This window comes from Neophocaena asiaeorientalis, unplaced genomic scaffold (assembly GCF_003031525.2).
Source record: "Neophocaena asiaeorientalis asiaeorientalis breed wild unplaced genomic scaffold, Neophocaena_asiaeorientalis_V1.1 scaffold116, whole genome shotgun sequence".
Taxonomy (NCBI): Eukaryota; Metazoa; Chordata; class Mammalia; order Artiodactyla; family Phocoenidae; genus Neophocaena; species Neophocaena asiaeorientalis.
Window position 1 is genome coordinate 13,365,062 of NW_020174561.1, and position 22,637 is coordinate 13,387,698.

Sequence of the window (22,637 nt, forward strand, 5' to 3'; positions counted from 1 at the left end):
TAAAAATTTTTTTTTTTTTTTTTTTTTTTGCGGTATGTGGGCCTCTCACTGTTGTGGCCTCTCCCATTGCGGAGCGCAGCCTCCGGACGCGCAGGCTCAGCGGCCATGGCTCACGGGCCCAGCCGCTCTGCGGCATGTGGGATCTTCCCGGACCGGGGCACGAGCCCGCGTCCCCTGCGTCGGCAGGCGGACTCTCAACCACTGCGCCACCAGTAGTATTTATTCATGATTCTCTGACTTACTTTATTTTGCTCATTTACTCAATCATCGTTGATTCATTCATTTTCAGTTAATAAATATTTACTAAGCCCCTAACATATGTGTTGCTCTTGGCAGATGAAATGGATATATTTCCCTTATGACACTTATCCTGTGTTGGGGAAGACAGATTAAACAAAGAAACACACTAAGTTGACAACTGGTGTGAGGAAAAGAACAGTGTGTTATGAGAGAGGCAGCAACCCACCTGAGAATGCGCAAGCAGGGAGGGCTTCATTGGGGAGGTAAAATTGAGCAGAGATCTGATGGATGCTGAAGAGTTATTTAGCTCCATCAAGATTTGGGAGAAAGGCTATGTACATGTAGTTAGCCCTCTGTATCCACAGATTTTGTATCTGGGGATAAGGAAGGCCGACTGTACCGTGTCATTTTATATAACGGACCGGAGATTTGCGGATTTCGGTGTCCATGAGTGGTCCTGGAACCAATCCCCCCACAGATACTGAAGGAGGACTGTACCCTAAGGAGGGAACGAACTGGCCTTTTTGGAAGAACCGAAGAAAACCTGTGTGGTAGTTAGAGTAAAGGCTAAAGTCATGCAAGATGGGGTTTGCCATTTGACGATTTTCATTTCCAGGCATGAAGTGAAGTTTGCTAAGCTTTCATGCATTGTTTATAGTAGTAGGAAATATGTGATGGTGTAAATATCAGAATAATTTACCTTAACCATTTGAAAAATGGAGACAGCTTTGTGTTATGTTAGATGTCAGTTTTTAAATACTTGGAAAGGTAGACAGACCAAGTAATTTGATTGCTGTAGGACTTGTGAACAATTCTTGGTTTTAGTTTTATAAATATTTTTCCTTGGGTTTTGCATGTACACCCATACACCACTTATTTAGCTGTTTTTCTTTTAAGGAAATCTTGTATTGTTTATTAGAGTGTTTAAGAAAATCTCTATCAAAATTTTTATTTACCTACCATATTATCTTTAAAAAGGCAGGGTGGAGTTAATTTCCTCATTTGCTTTGTGTGTTATCTTCTTGCAAAATGAAAACCCAAAGTCTTTTTCCAGATTACTGTTGTAAACTAAAGTAAAACATAAGACATACTAACCTATGGGTTTTTGGATGTGTACGAATGTGATTCTTTCAGGGACAGTGTGATCCTTGAAATAGCAATGTAACCTAAATATGTTATTAAAGAGCTGCTGGAAGTGAGCATATGTTTTGTTTGTGACTAGTATAATTCCTTTTGTATGTCACCGTCCAAAACTATTAACTCCTTTATTATGATATTTATTATTATAGAAGATTCCAGTTGCATTCTTTGTTAAACTAACTCCTCTTAAGTTCTGCCTTGTGGTCCCAAGTGTTGTCTTGAGAATGTTTTTGTCCCTTAAGGTGACTTGAAATTCTTTGTTGCTTGGGTGCAATATTTAAATATAGTCTCTCTTTATTCCTTCCAAACTCCAATATATTACTAGTTGGCTAACGTGATAAACTGGTTAAGGAGAATATGTTTATTGGTTAACGCTAATGTCTTGTACCTTAATTAATTCTTTCACTATTTTAAAACCAAAGGAATAACAAACGCAATAGAATATTACTGTGAGTTGAACATAAGCGATCTAAAATCTGTATATATTTCATAACTTTTTCTTAATTTACGTTTCTTAAGTACTGTTTTAGGCTAGATATATTATCTTAAAAAATGGCATTTTTGGCATTCTGCGATCCTATCTGATTGCTGTGCCGAATTCCTCGTCTGAGCTCCAGACATCTGCATCTAATTATCTGCCTGACATCTCCACCTGTGTATCTCAAAGGCCCCTCAAACTCAGCGTCACTGCAGACTGGACCAGGTTCTCTGCCAGTGTTTTCTGTCTTAGTGAAGAACAACCACAGCACATCCGGTCGTGTGAGAGCCACGTCTCAGATCTATCCTTGGAACCTCTTGCTACCTCATTCCTCGCATTGCTTCCACCACAAAGACCTATTGATCTTACGTTCATCCGCTGCCGTCCATCTCCAGTGACGCTATCTGAGTCCAGGACGACTACAGGCATTGATTAACCTGTGTCTCTTCATCTACTCAGCTTCATATAACCTTTTGTCCCACTTGATCCAAAGTGATCTTTTGAAAATTCAAGTTTGCTATCATGTGAATAGCCTTCATTATCTTCACTTATTTTAAGATGAAGACCATAGTTATTAAGGTAGCCTCAATGTCCCCATAAAGTCTGTTATCTGCCTGCCTCTCTAGCCTCACCCTCCCCATTTTCATGTAACATTTGAAATAAAATAATGTATGCAAAAAAACCTATAAGTTGTAAAACAAACAAACAAAAACACCAAAAAACCAAACCAAACAAAAAACTGAACAACCACGAATCTGCCCCCCAACTTAAAACTCACTGCATCTCCCTGTGGGTGCCTCTTCATTATCTTTATTATCATTATGTCTTCCTGCTGAGATGTAAACACTATCCTGATATTTGTATTTTTATAAACCTTTGCTTTACAAAAACAAATAGCATGATCTGAGAGAGAGTGAGAGAGAGATTGATTTTCCTTACTTGGAGATTTCCCTTACCAGCAGTGCATTAAAACTGTTTTGTTACTGAGTCTACTTGTATGACCATTGAAGGTCTCCCCAAGAGTTAGTCCCTATGTCACCTGAGGTGAAAGTCTTTTTCAGATTCCTTTGCTTACTTAGCTGTCTATATTCCAGGTTCGTTGACTGTTAATTTTTGTTCCTTGGTGATCGCTCGTTTTTCCCTTCCTCCAATCCCTGCCCATCATAGGGATTCTGTTGCTTTTGTCAGATCTCACCTGCTCCCTGTTAACATCTGCCCATTCTTTTTTTGTTGTTTTTTTTTGTTTGTTTGTTTCTTGCGGTACGCGGGCCTCTCACTGTTGTGGCTTCTCCCGTTGCGGAGCACAGTCTCAGGACTCGCAGGCTCAGTGGCCATGGCTCACGGGCCCAGCCGCTCCGTGGCATGTGGGATCTTCCTGGACCGGGGCACGGACCCGTGTCCCCTGCATCGACAGGCGGACTCCCAACCACTGCGCCACCAGGGAAGCCCAACATCTGCCCATTCTTTACTCCCAACTCAAGCATTTCTTTTCCAAATAAAACTTTCTTTGTCCCCCTTCCTCAGTAACCCCAAGCCCAAGTGAGTTTCCTTTGTTCCAGATATTCCTAGGTCTGCATTTCCTTTCTTTAGATTGTACCTTATTTTGTAATTGCATAGTTGGTAATGTGTTTGATTACTGCCTCTCTCTCTCTCTTTCTCTCCCCCGCACCCACTCACTAAACTGAGGAAAGGGTATCATAGCATTATAATATCTTTAGGGCTTGACACAGAGCTTGGCATCTGAGTGGTGCACAGCAATTACTTACTGAAAAAAGAAAAGAATGAAGAAATGAATGAGTAGACGTAACTCTACCTCAGCCTGAAGTTTCCTGTAAAACAGAGCTAGCATTGTCCCACATTCATTTTCTTTCAAGATAAGCTATGAAGTTTAAGGTTTCTTGAAATTATACAACACTCTTATAATATATTAATAGTGTCATCAAAACTATTTTAAAAATAAGGGTAAAATAAGTATTTGATCTCGTTGATCTTTCTTCTGCATTTCTTTGCTTTTCAGTCTCTTTATTCCTCAGATCCCTATGTGATCTAGAGTATGGAGGACCTTGCTAATGTTTGAGTTGATATCAGACCTCAGTAGGTACTTGTGAAGTGAAGAAGTGAATTATTTACAAGAAACTATCCTTCATGTATATTAAATTGGTTGTAGAATGATCCAGTGTTGAAGAATACTGAGCACCAGGTACCCCACTTTCATCATTAAAACAATGCCCTCAGCACACCTTTCTCTTTTCTATGCCATCATAACAAATAAAGACCTTGTTACTTCATCAGCTCATTATCGTTTGGTTTCTATTTGGTGAAATCTAAAGAGATCTTCTGTGGTTATGGTTAGAAATTTATTAAAACATGCAAATCCCTGTTTCATAAAACTCAAAATAAACCATACGCTAGCCATCCTACACTATCCAGGGTTCTTTTTGGAATTACATCTAAGAGCTGAGAAAATGTAACACAGAGATTTTTACCAAAGCTTACATAATCTTCAGTTCTTTACATTTGGGCTTTTTCTGAGCATTTCTCCAATGTAACATTTCCTGTATATTTAGACATAGTAAATGAAAAAAATGCTTCTAATTGAACCTTATCAAACATTTGCCTTTGAAATGCAAAAGCTTAGTGCACCCTAATGGCATGGAGTATTTTAATATATGCAATAATTCCTTTTCTCTTTTAGTCAAACACCCTGGAAATTCCTCATTAAATCCAATTTTATCCCTCATTGAGGTCATTCCCCATGATAAATTAAGCACTTAAATGACACATGTTATCCTAGAAAGATGGAAGATGGCTGGGAGGGGCCTGGGGTGGGGTGATACGGGAGCATTTGGAACATGTGTAGCACATTCAGCAGGACCTTTCCTATCAGAAACCAGGGAGGATTTCAACTCTTAGAAAAAGTGGTTTCCTTGATTGCCTGACTGTAATGTTCATAGCCAGAGCTGATAAAATCATAGCTGGTACATATGTATCACTATCCTAACCCATAGTTTAGATGCTTTTAATAATTGCAGTATTTGAAGTACAAACTACTAGGTATAAAATGAATAATATTGTAAGTCAACTATATTCTTCAATATAAAAAGGGAAAGTATTCTTAAAAAATAATGTTCAGTATTTTCTTTGAAACAGAAATTAAGCATTGCTTAAATCAGTAGTTTTTTTTAAGAATGAAACATGTAATTATTAAGAATTGATTTTGTTTCCATTGGAATATATGTCATCAATTTGGAGAGAAATTATTTTATTATTTATTTATTTATTTATTTATTTGTGGTACGCGGGCCTCTCACTGCTGTGGCCTCTCCTGTTGCGGAGCACAGGCTCCGGATGCGCAGGCTCAGCGGCCATGGCTCACAGGCTCAGCCGCTCTGCGGCATGTGGGATCTTACTGGACCGGGGCACGAACCCGTGTCCCCTGCATCAGCAGGTGGACTCTCAACCACTGCGCCACCAGGGAAGCCCGAGAGAAATTATTTATAATAAAGGTGACTGAGTAGAAGAACTGAAGGTTTGTGTGCTGTTGGTGTGTTGGCAAGTTGTTAGTATTTCAGATATATGACAAATAAGGGCTTAGTGTGACATTAATAGTAGGTAATTAAAAGAAAAACTGGCATTGCTAGTGCTTGTTGACTTACCTGTTTTGTACTTTAATGCTTACTGTTATGTCTTGGTCATTTTTGAAAGGTATAAATTATTTTACCTTTTGTTTTTACATATATCCATATTTTTTTACAATGTAATAAATTGCCTCTTTCCTAAAATGGCTGAAGCCCTTTGTTAAATTTCTTTTTAAAAATTGATAGCTAAGTGTAAGAGCAGAGGCTATATTTAATCATAGTCTTTCTTTTGCAAATAACTATAGAATGTTTATGCATTTTGGACAAAGCTTCAGGGGCAGAAAAGCTGCCCTTGCTCAAGTTAAGAAGTCTCATACAAAATTCACTGGACTCGCTCAATATATGGTCAGTTTCTGGGAATGGATACGGCTGTGAACTTCAACTTGTTCCCCAGTCCTCTGTACATCCAACACATACTTGAGAGCTGACCTGTGGGATGTGCTGGTCTTGGTCATTTAGTCCCCAGGATCATTAGGAAGCTACCTTGGTTCTTGTGCTTGAAGCTCCATGCTGCCTGGCTTTTGGAAGATATTTCCAGATAGAGACCTTTTTGCTTTTTGCCTCCCCCCACCCCCCTGCCCCCATAAAAGGAAAGTTCCTCTTGTGGAGTCTGATTTTTCTTTTTAAATGATAACCTAATGTTCTCCTGATACAAATTGATTGAAACAGACTTAGTTGTATTAAGTAACTCTGATGCCAGACACACGTTATATCCTGGCACACGTCCCAAATGCTCCTGTTCCCACCTTGACAGCTTTTTAGGTCTGTGACTTTTACTTATATGCTGGCATCATGTGGCTAGTACTTACTCTTAAATTCAGGAGAAGAGAATTATTTTGTTTTCAATAAAGTTTTTTTTATAAAGTGCAAAGATGAAACTGTTTCAACAGCAGATAATCTCTTAATGAGAGGATTCCTGGTTAACCCGAAGAAGCCAATCCTCCCATTATTTCTGATAGATTTCTGTGGCCTAGGGTTATATTTCAATAGAAGTGGTTTAGGAATCTCTACATGCTGTTGAAACCAAAATTGGTCATGTTAGGCTCTCTAATAAATACAACTAATAAGAAAACAGATTAATAGTAGAAAGAAAATTTCAAAGTATTGATTCACTTGAAATGTTATAAATACTAATCTGGATTAACTTTAAAATGCGCTATGATGTGATATGTTTTTTTCTTGTATGTGCTAAAATTCCGCTTATAAGAATGCTTTATTGTTAACATATTTAAATGTTAAGAGATATGTATTGACAAACATGCATACTCATCATCAGATGTCTGTTACATGCTTGCAGTATTAAAAGCGATTCATTCCTGACTTATGCAGAATTATGAGAGCAGCCTTATTGAAGGTTTCTGTTCAGTTTTTGTCTTTTTAGGCAGTGACTTTATAGACATATATATGCTTTGGGATTCCTTTTTACCATTGTCCTTAGAGACTGGCAAAGGAAGTTGTAGGTAGATATGGTTTTGTTCAGAACAGGTTTCTTATATGCATTTTTTCCTCTTGGGTGCTAAAAAAAACAAACAACAAAAAAAACCCTGGCTCTTACAGTAAGCCTAAAAGAAAACAGGTAGAAAGTGTATGATATATCCCACTTCCTTCTTTGCTTATTGATTTTTGGGAACATATGTTGACCAGAGGCAGAAAGTTTGGGGTCTCTTAACATAATGGTTTGGGGAGCAACTGAAATGTAGAAAAAAGGGAAGAAGATAAAGAAGCAATGTTAATGGAATAATGCAGAATAGTGTGAGAAAATGCACACTGGTCTAAATGGAGTACTGCTGAGAAGGAAATAGCGGTGTGGCTGTTTGTACCTTGAAACTGGCAGTAGTGTCTGGTGAGTGCTGCTTTCTGTGCTACCAATGCCAGAGAAAAGATGTCTGGAACCTTTGAATGCTGCTTGCTCACCTCATCTCTCCTTCCCCTCCCTTTTTTCCATGTCAACATTTTCTGTGTGCTCATTTGCCCTCTCATCTATTACATTCCTTTTTTATCCTGACCCCTCCTGTTTCATCAGGGATATCAATTCACCAGTCAACTAACCCTTGGAAGTTGGCATTTTCCAGTCATTTCCTCTCCACTGATTATTATCTTCACACATATCCTGACCCATATCTTGCTCATGTGGTTCTATGTAGTCCTGTTCCTTCTGTCCCATCACAGTATTGCTCTATTATTTCCTTTTCCTTGTAGCCTATTTTCTAAAAGAATGTTACAATGCTGTGGACTCAAATATCACATGTGATCATGCCCTTTCTGGAAAATGAACCAAAGATAATAACCAAAATTTGCCTGCTTTTTTTTGTTGGCAGAGTTAAAATTTCTTCCTTCACATTTCATTTACTTTATATTTAGCTAGAATTATGTTGATATAAAATGAAATTGTACCCTAACCTTCCTGTTACTGTGATAATCAAGTTGATCATCATATACCAGGAATTCAAAGAGCAGCATTGATCAAATAACTGAATGGCTCTTAACTAGCTGTTTGATGTTGGATTCCCTAGAAGCTGATGCTAAGATGAGGATTTATTTGCAAATAATAAAGTGAGAAACGAGTTAGGGAGTAATAAATGGGAAAGGCAGGACTGGGAAGGGAAAGAAGGGGTGTAATTTCAGGCAAAGTCTGTCCAAGTGCAGCTGAAGCTTAAAATTTCATGGAAGTTCTGTAGTATGAATTATGCCACTGTTTCAACCCAGGTTAAATGAACTGGACATTTATCCTTCTATATCTGTCAACCACTGACTAAGGACCACAGGACTACAGGGTAAGGGAAGGTGGATGCTTGCCACAGTTGGACAAAAGGACTCTAGTTAGCCTTAGGACAGAACAACATTTATGAGTGCTATTTTTTGAAGCAAAATTACACTGAAGTGTAAGAGGCACAATATGTATTATAATGTGCACAGGTCTTGTTGAAGAATTGTGATAGAATTAGATAATTTCTTTTCCTTTCCACTCCATAACTCTACTCCTTTCTACATCATTTTCTTTTCTTGTCTTTTCTTTGGTTGCAACCCATTTCATTGATTGATTAGAGAAGGGAAGAGTATTTTCATAGCGCTATTGGATAACTGTGGACATTCTTCTTTAGTAATATACCGAAATTCAACAAGTGGTAATTTCTTAAAGATTAGTTAGTTATAAACATATTAATGAATTTTTTGTATTTTGTTATTTTAAAATCCATTGATCTACCGTGCACTTTGAACAAATACTTTACCTAGGCATAATACTGTAACATCAACTGTTGGTCATTTAGAAAATGTTAATTCACTGAGTTTCGTAGATTTTCCAAATATTGATGCATTTCATTATACAGCATAAACAAATCCCATTTGTTAATATTACCACAGATCTAATCAGAAAAAATTGCACTGGGAAGCTTTTATGCTCCCAGAGGCCATTAGAAGTTTTTCAAATTTCTAGAAGATTTACCTCCCTCATTTTTGCAAAATACCTGCCCAATACCCAAGTCTGAAAAGTTGTAGGTTGTCTGTCAGTTGTTCCTTCAAGTAAAAATGGTGTTGCATGAAAAAAGTGGCTAGTTCAGCTGGCAACTAAAAAAAAAACCACACAGGTGTGCTGCTCCTTGAAACACCTCTTATAGTTTAGTATGTAGCAATTGCTTTGTTTTTATTTACCATTTTATCACACAATAAAAAAAATTGAATCAAGGGTTGAGATATAACAGAATTAAGATTTTTTTACCGCTTCATCAAGGGCATTCTTAAATGAGACAAGCTTTGTTTGTTTCTTTTAAGGCATGCAAGTATGTGGCAGTGAAGAGTATAATGACAACTAATACAGTTTGCTGCCAAGGCGTTGACTTGTGCTAAGGCACCAGCAATTCTCCCATCAGTGCTTTTGCACCACACGGCAAAAAGGCAAATAACATCTTAATATTATTATGAAAATAATTTTGCCATCATGAATTCCTGGAAGGTTCTCAGGGACCCTAGGAGTCCATTGAGCAAACTTAATGAACCACTGCTTTAAGGAAAGCAACAACTCTTGGCATTCTTCATCTTGCCACACCCTTTCAGCTAGTGTCCATTTTAATTTTTACACACAAATTGCAATCACCAATTAGTCCTTAAGTAATTTTGGAAGAGAGTACTTCAGATACCTTCCTTCAACTTCCTTGTGTACTCCAACTTTGAACAAAGTTCCATACTAAAATATCATTAGCAGTTGTTTATTTTCTCTTGGAGATTTTCTTGTAGCAGTCTACTCACTCACATACAAACCATAGCTTGCTGAAACTACCAAATTAATTTTCCTTATCTGTTTCTGAGAATTTTATTGTATTCATTTTGCAAGGATATTTTTTGGTTCTGAAAGGATCAGAATAATGACAATCACACTTTGTGGTTTTTGAATGCTTTATCTTTCACAAAGCGCTTCTGCATGTGTCATCTCTTTCAGGCCTAACACCAATCCTGGGAGGTTGGCAGGACGTTGTCATTATCTCCGCATGAGTAATCCCAGGTTGAGAGAGGGGATGTGGGTTGCTTAAGGCCACAAGGAATGAGTGGCAGAACAAAACTGAGATGCTCTGTTTTCGATCTCCAGTTTCCTCCACTGTAGAGCACTGTTTCTTTTCTTGTAACAATTTAAAAGGCATTTCATACTTTTCTCCCTGGTCTATGCAGCACATTTCTGTTATCATTTATGTCATACGATGCCTGCACAGGCTGACTTTGATAAAAATACTGTGCAGCTGAAGAAATGGTGACTGCCATAGGCACTGTGGTCTCAATGGAGGCCTGATGCTGCTCAGAATTCTGCTGTGACCATGAAGGTCAATGCCTCTTTAACCTTAATAAATATCAGCCAACCCAGGTATGAAATTTTCACCTGCAAGGGTAACCGCAGAACACAGTCAGTCAATGTGAGGCAAAACAGTACAGAGAATGGAGATTTGCTGGGTAATTAAGTATATTACAAAATAAACTTGACTGACTCATCTATAATCATATGCTGGGATTCGTAATACAAAAGGCTGAAGTACATGGTGTGAGTTAATGAAAATGGGTTTTGACGAGTTTACAATAGCAAAGAGTGTTTGCATATTGTAAAAATTAATTAAACATTGGTTTATTATATTTCATTGTGGTCCTCCTTTTTGGCCAAGAGGGTTGAACTGAGCTTCTCAGCATTCATTTTGTTTAATTAGAACTTTTAAAGTCTTAAAAAAGAATTTGATAGGTAATATTTTTGAAACACTGCAAATGATAGAGAATAATAATACATATCCATATAGCCACCATCCAGTTTTCTCATATTTTAGCATTTTGCTGTTTGCTTCTTTTCTTACAGAAATAGTGTTATGAGACAACTGAAGCTCTGTCTGTACCCCTCCTAGGTTACACTGGTCACTCCCCAGAGTTAATTATTATTTTGAATTATCTATTCAGTTTTCATAATGCTTTTTATATTTTGACACATGTATTTGCATTGATAAATATCTAAGATTTTTCATGTTTTAGTACTTTAAAAATGTGGTATCATTATGTACATTTGGCAATAGTTTTGCCCCTCAACATTGCTTTTGGGATTATTCATTTTAACATGTGTAGCTCTGACTGAGGTATTCAATGCATAGTGGTCATTAATGACTATGCTGTAATTCAGGTATACATTCTATGATTGATGGCAATTTAGGTTGCTTCCAATTCTTCCTATATGAAACAGAGTTACAAGAAACATTCTTATATATACTTCCTTGTGTATATGGTCAAGAGTTTCTTTAAGGTATATACCTACAAGTAGAACTGCCCAGTCTGGACAGTATGCTTCTTCAGCTTTACTGAGTACTACTGCCAAATGGTTTTCTTTCTTTTTCTTTTTAATTTGAAAAAAATCAGATTTTACTTTGAAACAATTTTTTTTAATTATTTTATTTTTGGCTGCGTTGGGTCTTCATTGCTGCGTGTGGGCTTTCTCTAGTTGTGTCGAGCGGGGGCTACTGCTTGTTGTGGTGCGCAGGCTTCTCATCGTGGTGGCTTCTCTTGTTGCAGAGCACGGGCTCTAGATGCGCAGGCTTCAGTAGTTGTGGCTCGCGGGCTCTAGAATGCAGGCTCAGTAGTTGTGGCGCATGGGCTTAGTTGCTCTGCGGCATGTAGGATCTTCCTGGACCAGGGCTTGAACCCATGTCCCCTGCATTGGCAGGCAGATTCTTAACCACTGTGCCACCAGGGAAGTCTGAAACAATTTTTACTTATAGAAAAGTTGTAACTATAGTACAAAAACATGCTCACAAACCATTTACACAGATTAAAAAATGTTAACATTTTGTCCAGATCTTAACATTTTGTCTTTATATTGTGTGTGTGTATAAAGTATTTTTTTCCCCACCAGAACCATTTGAGAGTGGGTTGCTTTGACAATGTCTCTTCACCCTTTAATCTTTCAGTGTGTCTTTCTTAGAACTGGGAACCTTCTCTTACATAACCACAATACAGTTAGCAAGTCTAGTTTAACACTGAAAATACTTGTATCTAATCTGCAGTCCGTACTGCAACGTTGTCAGTTGTCCCAATAATGTCCTTATAGCAGTCCTCCCCCGCACCCCTCAGTCAAGGATGACATTGCGTTTACCTTTCACATCTCTTTAGGCTTTTTTAATCTGGACGATTCTTTAGCTTTTCTTGATCTTCTGTGACATTGATGTTTCTAAAGAAAAGAGGAAGTTAAAAGTTTCTCAGTTTGTGTTTATCTAGTGTTTTCTCATGATTAGATTCAGATTATGCAGTTTTGGCTGGAATAAAACTAATGTTTTAGTGATGATGTATCCTTCTCAAGGATTAATCATTAGTATTAATAGAATTAACTATTTTGGGATGCTTTTGACATATTTTAATTGACTAACTAAAACTCTTAGCTCTTTTTTTTGATATATATATAAATATATATAAATGGAATTCAGATTCATATATATTATATATATATCTTATATATATATATATATATATCCATGTGTATATAAATGGAAATCTGTTATTCAGGCTGGTAGTGCTAAATTAGCTTTTTTTCCCTGACCCAAGTAGCAAATACCTTGGAGAATTTCAGTGTTTAGTAAGCTTTGTTACTTTCCCCGCTGTGAATAGCACTTTATGACATAGGCTAAACTAGACAAATATGCAGTGTTATGTGGATCATTATGCAATAAAACTGCTAAAGTCACATGGGTGGTAAAGTTTGATAGTCTCAAGCCTGTGAAGCACATATCATGTAGACATTTTAAATATAAAGCTTTAATAGGAATAGGAAAGCCACTTAAACCATTGTTTAGTTGCATATAAGTTGTTCTTCTGGACTTCTTTCATTTTTAATAAAAATTAAAAGTATTATTGTTGGCATTATTTTGATTATTTGTTTCAAGAGTCATTCAGTTTCTCTACCATATTTACTTTTTTCCTTTGGAAATTAATAAGTAACTTATAGGGAAATACTTTGAGATGTTTTAAATATCCTGTTTGTAATTAAAGCTTTTCCCCTTAGATTTAGCATCTATTGATCATGCTTGCCTGAATCATGTTTTACTACTATAGTTGGAAAATTGTGATTTTCTAACTGAATTATTCCTTTGTTCTTTCTATACATAGTAATGTAGTTCTTTAGTTGAACTTGAATAGATACTTGTGAGCATGAATTCTTAGTCTAAATATTAGATTCAGGATTTATTTTGTGAACTTTCTTTTCCTATTAGCCATTTGTTGACTTCTGAGAATAGAAGTTAAAATGGTATTCCCATTGTCCAAATCAATCTAGAACCACTCTGAGATCACTTATTGACTAATTTATACCTCACTTCTATTAAGGATTAAAGAAAACTTTTCAAATTAAACACAATAAAACAGGACAAAAAAGGTAAAAATCATGATTAACTTAATGGTACTGTTTAATCATTATAGTTGAACATTGAGTTCAGATCATAGAAAATAGGCAGCTAAGCCAAAGAGACAACCATATAAAATTAGATGTGATTTCACTGTTTCATAAGACAAAGCATCTTATAAGAGCTTAATAAAATATATAAGCAAGAATAGAAGCTCACTTAATTTGAATAACATATAACTTAATTTCATGTCACCAGGAGGGCTAATTTTTGTGTTGTGCTAGCTCTATTTATTTATTGAAAATTTATGCACTGGTGAAAACAATAGCTCCAACCAGTGCAGACTTACTCAGAACTTTTGTTTCACACTTAGGGTCCTGGTTCTCAATTCCAGAGATTCTGGTTCATTAGGTCTTGAGAAGGGCCTGGGAACATCACAGGTGATCCTAAGATCACACTATGAGAAACAGTACCTCAAAGAAAAATGCAAAAGTTGTGATTTTATTGTGATCAAGTCAGTATTGCAGACTTTATAAAGAGGCTTGTAAAATTCTTACGGTAGTTTCATATTTATAGTATAATAACTTTTAGAAATTCCTATTAATGAATAATTTGGGGTAGTAAATAAACAGCTAAATAGCTAAACTGAACCTTTAGAGCATACACCAGTAGTCGATTTAGTAAGTCAGTAGTATAGTCTTTTACCACTCCAGCCTAATACCCATACTTCCTTAGTATTTTCATAACCTCCTTATTTTTTCATTTGTTTATTAATTTCGTTAGTTTTAGTGGCTCAACATACATGACTTTTTAACTTGTGTACATTTTCCAAGTTGTAGAAGTGTTTGTTATTTCACCTTTTTTTTTTTGCAGTACGTGGGCCTCTCACCGTTGTGGCCTCTCCCGTTGCGGAGCACAGGCTCCGGACGCGCACAGGCTCAGCGGCCATGGCTCACAGGCCCAGCCGCTCCGCGGCATGTGGGATCCTCCCGGACCGGGGCACAGACCCGTGTCCCCTACATCGGCAGGCGGACTCTCAACCACTGCGCCACCAGGGAAGCCCTGTTATTTCACCTTTTAAGCAGAACCTTAGGTGTTTGTTTGTTTGTTTGTTTTTTAATATTCAATATTTTGTATTAGAAGAGACAGGCCACCAATTTCCAAGATTTATTACTCTTTTGCGATAACTGGCTTTAGCCAGGGGCCAAGATTTCAGAACTGTTCATAGGAAAGTAATTTCCACTGGTGACATTGCTAACTAAGTGAGTGACTTTGACATACATAGCTCTGGCCTACAACTGGTCAGCCTGAAATAATCAGAAACAACAACTATTTTAGTAACACTGAATACCAACCTTACAGTTTATAAAGTAGGTTTATTGGAGATCTTCCATCAGCAGAGACTTTCACAATGGCTTTTGGGTTAATGAAAATATTTTAGGTATAACTGAATGTATAAGCCTTGGACTGTTCTGTGATTTCTCTTAAGACTGTATGGGAGACATTTTATTTGTTGCCTGGGATTTATTGCTGCAGTTCTCTTGAACACTGTAATGGAAACAACTGATAAAACTTCTGAAAATATGCTGAAAGTTTACCCCTTTGTTTTATTAAATGTAGCAAATGTAGCATGTAATAATAGCACTGGTACATGCATTCTTCATTTGCAGCTCTTTCAGGAGGAAGACATTTATTTTCATAAGAAACGTGACATTTATAAGGATTGTACAGCTTAAAAGGTGTGCACAGAAATTGTTAAGACTTGTAAAACATTGGTTTACCACGCCTGGTTGATGACCTGTTCAAGACAACTTTAGAACAGGAGCAGTGACTTAGTTCCCAGCTTGGAACATTTGTTTATATTTTGGTGTTTATAAGATCATAGATGCTAGGCTAAACTATTTTCACATAGGGAAAGGATGACTAAGAGAAAATTCTTATTATTGTGCTTATGATTCAAATTTTCTGTCCACCGTAGTCCTTTGAATTTTACTGCTTATGAAAGTACAAAAAGGGGCTCCCCTGGTGGCGCAGTGGTTGAGAGTCCGCCTGCCGATGCAGGGGACATGGGTTCATGCCCCGGTCCGGGAGGATCCCACGTGCCGTGGAACGGCTGGGCCTGTGAGCCATGGCCGCTGAGCCTGCGCTTCCAGTAGCATTTCTGTAGCTCATTATTTTGAAAAGGAAAGTGAGAAATGAAAAATACTGTTGCGTCTCAGCATTCTAAGATCCCGGCCCCAAGAGAAGTACTGAAGACCTTCAATTCATAGTAGAGATCTAAGCATGTCAAAAATATTACATTTAATTTTATATTAAATATATGATTTCCAGAGTATATGGAGAAGGTCGATAATTACTCCTCTAATACTTTTTCTGCCTTGTATTACAATTTCATTCATAGTGGTTATTTTTCAGCTTCATGATTTTGAGGTGAAGGGTTTCCTGAAATTATTATAGTTTGATTCTAATTAGATATAGCTGGCTTTGTTGTTGTTTTTAAATGGAAAAAGTAAAGGAAGTAAAACAATTTAGTTACAACTTTGATTCTGATCATTGGACCTTGGTTAGATGTGTACTTAGCATCCATTTCACTTTGCTTCTTTCCCTACAGTACTCCTATTTTCTTCATGCAGCTATTCTGCTCTCTCATAGGCCAAATGCTTCAGGAGAAGCTGAGCCCTATCCCAGCTCCAGGAGTGGGATTGATTTGTCTAAAGCCAACACCATCTTTTGTACCTCTAAAAGTTTCGTCTGAGAGAGGTCAGGTGAACACTTAAGCCTACTGATGCTAAGTGCAGTGCTCCTGGCGCCTTTTTGGAAGTCATCCTAATCTTCACCTGGATACCTTCCAGAACTGATTCCCTTTCTCTCCTGCTGGGCTACTGGCTGCATCCCAATACCAGAGGGAAAACTAGCTTTATGATAAACATTCATTGTGGATTAAAGAGCAGAGAAAAACATTCCCAGCCAGGAACATTGTAACTCCACTGTGTTTGTGTGTATGTGTGTGTGAGTGTGTGTGTGTGTGTGTGAAAAAGAGAGAATGACAGAGACAGGTATCAGTAGATGAGGAACATCTTGGTAAGAATGTACATTTGCATTTTTTTCCAGAAATTTACAAAGGGAAGATTAAAATAGGCCATTTGGGGTTTTACTTTAAAGGCCTGTATGAACCAAATCATCTGCATGCTTTTGATAAAATGTCTTTTTTCTGTTCCGCTCCCCCTCAAAGATGCTTATTTTTCTCACTGAAAAATTTCAGAATGCTAATGTGGTTGACTGGGTATAAAGTCATAAAGCCAAGCCTTCTGAAGTTGAAAGGCTTATTGCCTAAAATGATGTTCTTTTGATGATATAGTCAGTTTTCTAATATTTACATTTTTTGGTGCCTCATCTGGTAGAATTGGACTTCTCATCTTTTGCCCAAAAGATGTTTGAATCTGAGAAACCATTTACTTGCAAATTTTGATTTATTAGAAATTATATCCTTAAAATTAAATTTCAATGCAAATGTAAAATGTGGGATACACTTTGAACCACTCCTTTTTTTCTTAGGGAAGAAAGAAAATACAGATATAGGTCGTCCTTCACATGTTTTCCTGCTCTTCATCTTGGTAGGCAACTTTTTAAAACAATGCTCTTAAAAAGAGAATACCTCAAAGAATATGTGCTTGGGGCTTCCTGGAAGGAAGGTGAGATGACAAAACTAGTGATGTGTGACTCCGCACTCCAGTGACAGAGAAGATAATTGCAGCAAGGTCTCCAGAGTAATTTAGAGGTAAACTGGAATTTTCCAAGAGAGAGTGAAGTTACATTAGTGAAAAAGAGACAGTTGGGAGGAAATGTTATTTTAGCCACATATTCTGGTTGTACATAATTTAAAGAGTATGAATTTCAAGAGGACAATAAAAAAGAAATTATAGTAATCAAGATAGGAAATTATTAAGGGTTTGGGAGATAATTTCAGCCAAGAGGGAATGTGAAGATTAGGTATAAATTCTCAAAGCCTTGGCTGACAAGCTGATGAGCACATCAACAGATGAGAAATGTGGAAGGAACAAAAGGATGACTTGTGTGAGAGCCAATGTTAGGTTTGTATTAGAAAGAATAAAAGTAGAATTTGAACAGAGAAGTTTCTGAAAGGAGGAGAAAAGTAATATTTTGCCAAAGTTTGCTTCTGAGGCTTCTCTGAAGATTGACATACTTCTCTTTCATAGTTGCCTATTTATGGGTAGTCTGATGCTTTCTGTATGTGACTTTTCTTTTACTATTGAGGGAAATAAGATGAGAATTCAGAGAGGAGAGAATATATATGGTTTTTGAAGTTAAACTAAATGGATGTCTTCTTATTTTGCCTATTGTGTGTAGTAAACTTAATCTTAGATGTAAAAATGGCTATACTCATATAGATAAGAGCATCTTCCTAATTCCTGTTTGAAAAAATTAGTCTTACTCATTGCTAGCCATATTAGCTGTGCCAAGGCCAGATAAGCACTGGATTTGGGGTCTGAACATGCAGAGTAAAGGGTAAGTCTGTTATTTAGCAGCTTTTTGAGTCTGAGGGAGATACGTAATGACTTTAAATAGAAGGGTATGTTCAGAAGTATGGATGGGAGGCTCTCGAAGGAATGGAATGGCTCTTGTAGGTGATCTGGAAAGTACCTACAGTGCAGAGGAAATAGTACTTCTTTTTTCTGTTACACTTACAATGTCTCCGTGAGGAGGCAACCACAGACTCTTTTAACCAATGGTAAACTATGAAGAGTGGTGGGGACCATGACAAACTGATCCGAACGCCAGATTAAAGAGTGTAGTTTTTAACTTAAATTGATTGTTGACATGTGAGAATGCAGGCCTAGTTTTGCCAGAACTTCCAGTTTTTGTTTTGTTTTTTAGAACCCTGAAATTTGCATTTTTTCAGTGAAATTTCACACGCACACACACACACACACACACACGCATATGCAATTAATTAAAAAACAATTTTGCCACACTGGTGTGGGTCAAACAAAACAAGTCTTTGAGCCAGATGTGCCCTATGGCTACAGTTTAGATCTTCTTCTTTAATCTCTTTTTTCATAGATGTTTATTGAGATCCTGATAGGTTGCATGGCTTTGTACTAGACTCTCTTAAAATGTTGAATTATATTCCAAGAAATTCCTAATAACCTATATTTTATTTAGGTGATGTTTAAACCTTTACATAAATTTGGAAAAAAAATTATGGGATTGAAAGTAAGGTTCCTAATAGTACACATTTTATTGAAGCATGGGAAGGACTATAAAGGAAAGGATGACTGATTTCATATCTTTAATTTTGTTGAGTTGTTACCATAAACTTTGTCATCAGTGTTTCTTACAGAATTTTCTAAATAAGCAAGAAAAGATATGTTTTGAAGGTCCTACGGACACTCAAAGGTAAAAGATGGTGAATATTTATTTTTAAAAAAGTCTCTTCAAAATAAAATCATTATCTCATTATTAAATTGCTTATGTATTTTTAAAAATATCTCTATTCTCAGGCTTACCAAAGTTAACTATTGATGATACATTTTATGTTGGAAAAATATGTATACTTACAACTCTTCATTATTTGTGTGATTCAGATCCTTCTATTTTTCCCACTATTTTTTGGCCATAGAATTGCAAATTAAGAATAATAACTTATTCTGGTCATTTGATAACTTTTTGGTTTTAGGGAAAACTCTAGAAATAGAGGAAGCTGCGATGATTTGAATCAAATTACCCTTGCAGGTGATTGTTTTTGGAGTGGGCACCTGTTACAAAGATCATCAAGCTATAGGTCACTGGTCCTGTGACACAGCCTGGTTAAAAGATAGTAGTGGATTAGACAGATCAAGAGAAAGAGTTAACATTTGAGAGGAAGCTGAAAGAATGCCATGGAGTATCAGATGGCCATGAGGGATCATGGAAAGCATAAACTTTATGATGAAACAAACTGTGGATAAGATGAGGGTGAAGACATTATATGAGAGAAATGAAACCATGCAGAATGTGAGGGGCAGGAGTGTTCTAGAAGAATCCAAGACAAAATAAAATTTCTACTCCAGGGAGCAGGCAGATGAGGAATAGCTGGACAATATTAATGCAATGAACCAGGACCATGAACCCTCAAGGCTGAAGTCTCTAAGCTCCCTTATATCCTTTCACTATCTGATCCATTCTTGTGTCAAGGCTCTTTCTTGGTTCTTCCATCACAGTTTTCTCTTGTCCCTAGGTGCTCACACTGGTCCTTCTTCAATTAATCCAATTTTCTCCTTCCCCTCACCCCTTTACTGTCTCCCACTCCCTTTATGCCGAGTTCTTACTCATTCAGCAAGTCTCACTCAAGATTTCTTTTCCTTCTAGAAACCTTTGTTGACTCCCTCCTCCTTTTTTTTTTTTCCAAAACCATGGGATGTTTTTAAACCTTCCTGGAATTGATTCCATCTCTGTTTTTTGCCCCTCCGCTTCTTATGATCTCTCAGTTTTCCCCTCTTTCTACCCTGTCAGACATGTTTACAGCCTCCAAGCCTTCCCTTTTTTCCATCCCATCTGACCCAGTGTTCGGTCCCCATTATCTCATTTGGATCATGGGATTTAGCCTCCAAGTAACTTTCTAACTGCAGTTTTCCCTATCCAGAATTTCAGATCCTTTTTCATAAAGTAAAGGAGAAAATCATATCACCCTGCTCAAAAATTATCACTAAATCTCTAATTGATATTTAATTAATTCTAATTTAATTAAGCCTAATATTGCAGACTTTCCAAAGTGAGGATCTAGTCTCCTGTACCTTTTCTGACCAATACTCACCCGTGAGGATTCTGAGGGCACCAAATTAAACCACTGGCTGCTTCCAACTGTTTTCCTTCCCAGTACCGCTCTTCATTCCATGCCCATCTTCTGGCTTTCCTCCTCCCCCTAACCCCATTAATTGTTTTTAGCTGTCTTTTAGGGTGCTGCTTCTTCCATTCTGCCATGACTTGCTTGTGTTTTGTTTTTCATAACACATACAGTCTCACATACAAAAGGAAATAGAATAGAGCTTCATCTTACACTGCTCTTAAGCACAGTGATTAAGAGCACTGGTCCTGGAGCCAAACTGCTTGAGTTCCAACAGTTCTGTCTCTACTTCTTATTCTGAGGCTTCAGAGATGTTATGCAACCTCTCTTTGCCTTAGTGTTCTCATCTGTAAAAAGGAAATAATTAGTGCCTACCTTATAGGGTCGTTGACCAGACTGAATGAATGAATACATGGAAAATACATAGGATAGTATCTGGCACATAGTAAGTGCTTAATAAATATTGTTATTGATTGTCAAAGTCAGAAACATTTTATTGTAATGGGAGGGATTTTTTTCGTAAGTCAGCAAGTATACAAAAAGAAAAGTAACAGAGAGACTCATCACCAGCATTATAAATTATTTAATTGAGTAAAGATTTAGTGAGTTGGTAAATTAAGGCATTCTCTGCTTCATTTTGGGCTTGGGTATTAAGGCAATAACCATAGAACCATTTTAATCTAATTTTGAACAGTTTCCTTTGGAGTTTTAAGAGTTTCATTAAAGAAATCTCAATGTAAGGATGGCTACTTTTTCTTAACACTGAATTTTCAAGCTCCTTAGAGTAAAGGTAAGATCTGTGCTTATTTTTTTCCATTTGAGCTTTTGATGTCTTTTCTCTCTTATATCACTTCCATTAATGAGAATGCCTTCCAAATCATGGTTTAGCCTGTCTACTTAATTGTGTTTCTCAGGAATAACAGGCTGTTTTTAAATAATTGCCTGAATGACTAGATTAAAAGCAAAGATGAGGACAAGTTGAAGAATTCAGTTTCAAAATGTGACTTCCAGTTGACCCTTGAGAAGTGTGCTGTGCATAATGTGTTTGCCTAGACAGAAGCACTGGTCAGTTTTAGTCTGTGTAGTTAAGTATCGAAGGTATGCCTTCAGTGAGATAATACAGGCAATGTCTAATAATATGCAATTTCTCGATGAATTTGGAAAAATGAGAGTGGCCTGAAACAGGGACTACGGATACCCTAGCAGATACCACATTTCTTTCATCTTCTCTGGTGAATCTAATGTCATTCGTCCCCCTCACCTCACCCTCTTGACCACAGCCCCTCTACCAAGGTTCTTAGAAGCTGAGATGATATTTAGATGGCACAGACCAATTTATTCTGGGTTGGCCATCATAACATATTTGTCTCTCAGGGGTTTTTGGATGGCAGATGACAGAAATCTAAATCAGTCTAGCTTACATTAACAGTGAAAAGGGACGGATTAAGGGATTTGGAGGATGGTGTATTGATGCATGAAATGGGGAAGTCCAGGGGTGAAACTGACCTCAGAAGTTGAGGTACTCAAATGCTGTTGTCACATTCTTCTTCCTCTTTGTCCCAACTTTCTCAGCTATGCTTCTCTGTATTTATTTTTTCCTACATGAGGCAAGGTTTAGAGGGACACATGGTGGCAATTATTTTCAGACATACTTTGCCTTAGCTCAGTTCCCCAGAAAGAAGACAGTCTTTTTCTCTCATTGAACGTTTATAAAATCCCAGGGAACAGCTCTAATTGACTTTGCTTTGCTCTTCTGGTTAACTGTTAGCTTAGACTCTGTGGATAAAGGTTCAAAGATCTGTAATTGGCTAAGCCCTTGGCAGAATTCAAGTATAGGGATTGAGAACCCTACCAGAACATGTGAATTAAGAATGGGAAGTTCACCCAAGGAGAGAGCAGAAAATGGGGATGGCACCAGGCAGACACAAACAGCAGATGTCCCTTGGTATTCACAAATCTGACATTGAATTGTCTTTTACTTTCAGCACCATTGCTCTGCTTTTTTACCTGAACCTTCATATGTGTAGTAGTCATATTCTTTTATAATTGGGTTTGACCATCATTTTATTTATCCATTGAGTGTATTAAAGCATCTATATTGTTGTAATATATAGGAGTAATACAGGAGTAATACATAATTAGGGAACAAAAGTTGCTTGCTTTTTAAAGGAAAATCTGTGATGTATTCTTTTATAAAGTTAAATTAACCTTCTAGATAAGGGTTCCCAGACCTGACTCATCGTTACAATTCCCTGGAAATTTAAGAGAGAGAGATAATATGGTTCAATACAGCATGATGAAGACTGGGGATATGAATGGTTATGATTTAGTGATTATCCCAGTTCTGTTGATGATAAGAAAAAACAAGAACAACATTAAGCAGGATTTCAGTCTTCTGGTCTGGATTTTTGAAACTTTGAACCTCTCTTTGCTCGGTCTCCTTCGTT

At 37.1% G+C, this 22,637-nt stretch overlaps 1 protein-coding gene and 1 pseudogene across 1 annotated transcript in view; one reads left to right on the forward strand and one right to left on the reverse strand.

Annotated features, from left to right (window-relative positions):
- Positions 1–2,287, reverse strand: part of LOC112408202 (mitochondrial import inner membrane translocase subunit TIM14 pseudogene) — a 3,638-nt pseudogene extending 1,351 nt beyond the window's left edge.
- The window catches only part of IMMP2L (inner mitochondrial membrane peptidase subunit 2), an 892,307-nt gene that overhangs the window by 310,679 nt on the left and 558,991 nt on the right, over positions 1–22,637 (forward strand). The gene's annotated exons all lie outside the window — the stretch shown is intronic.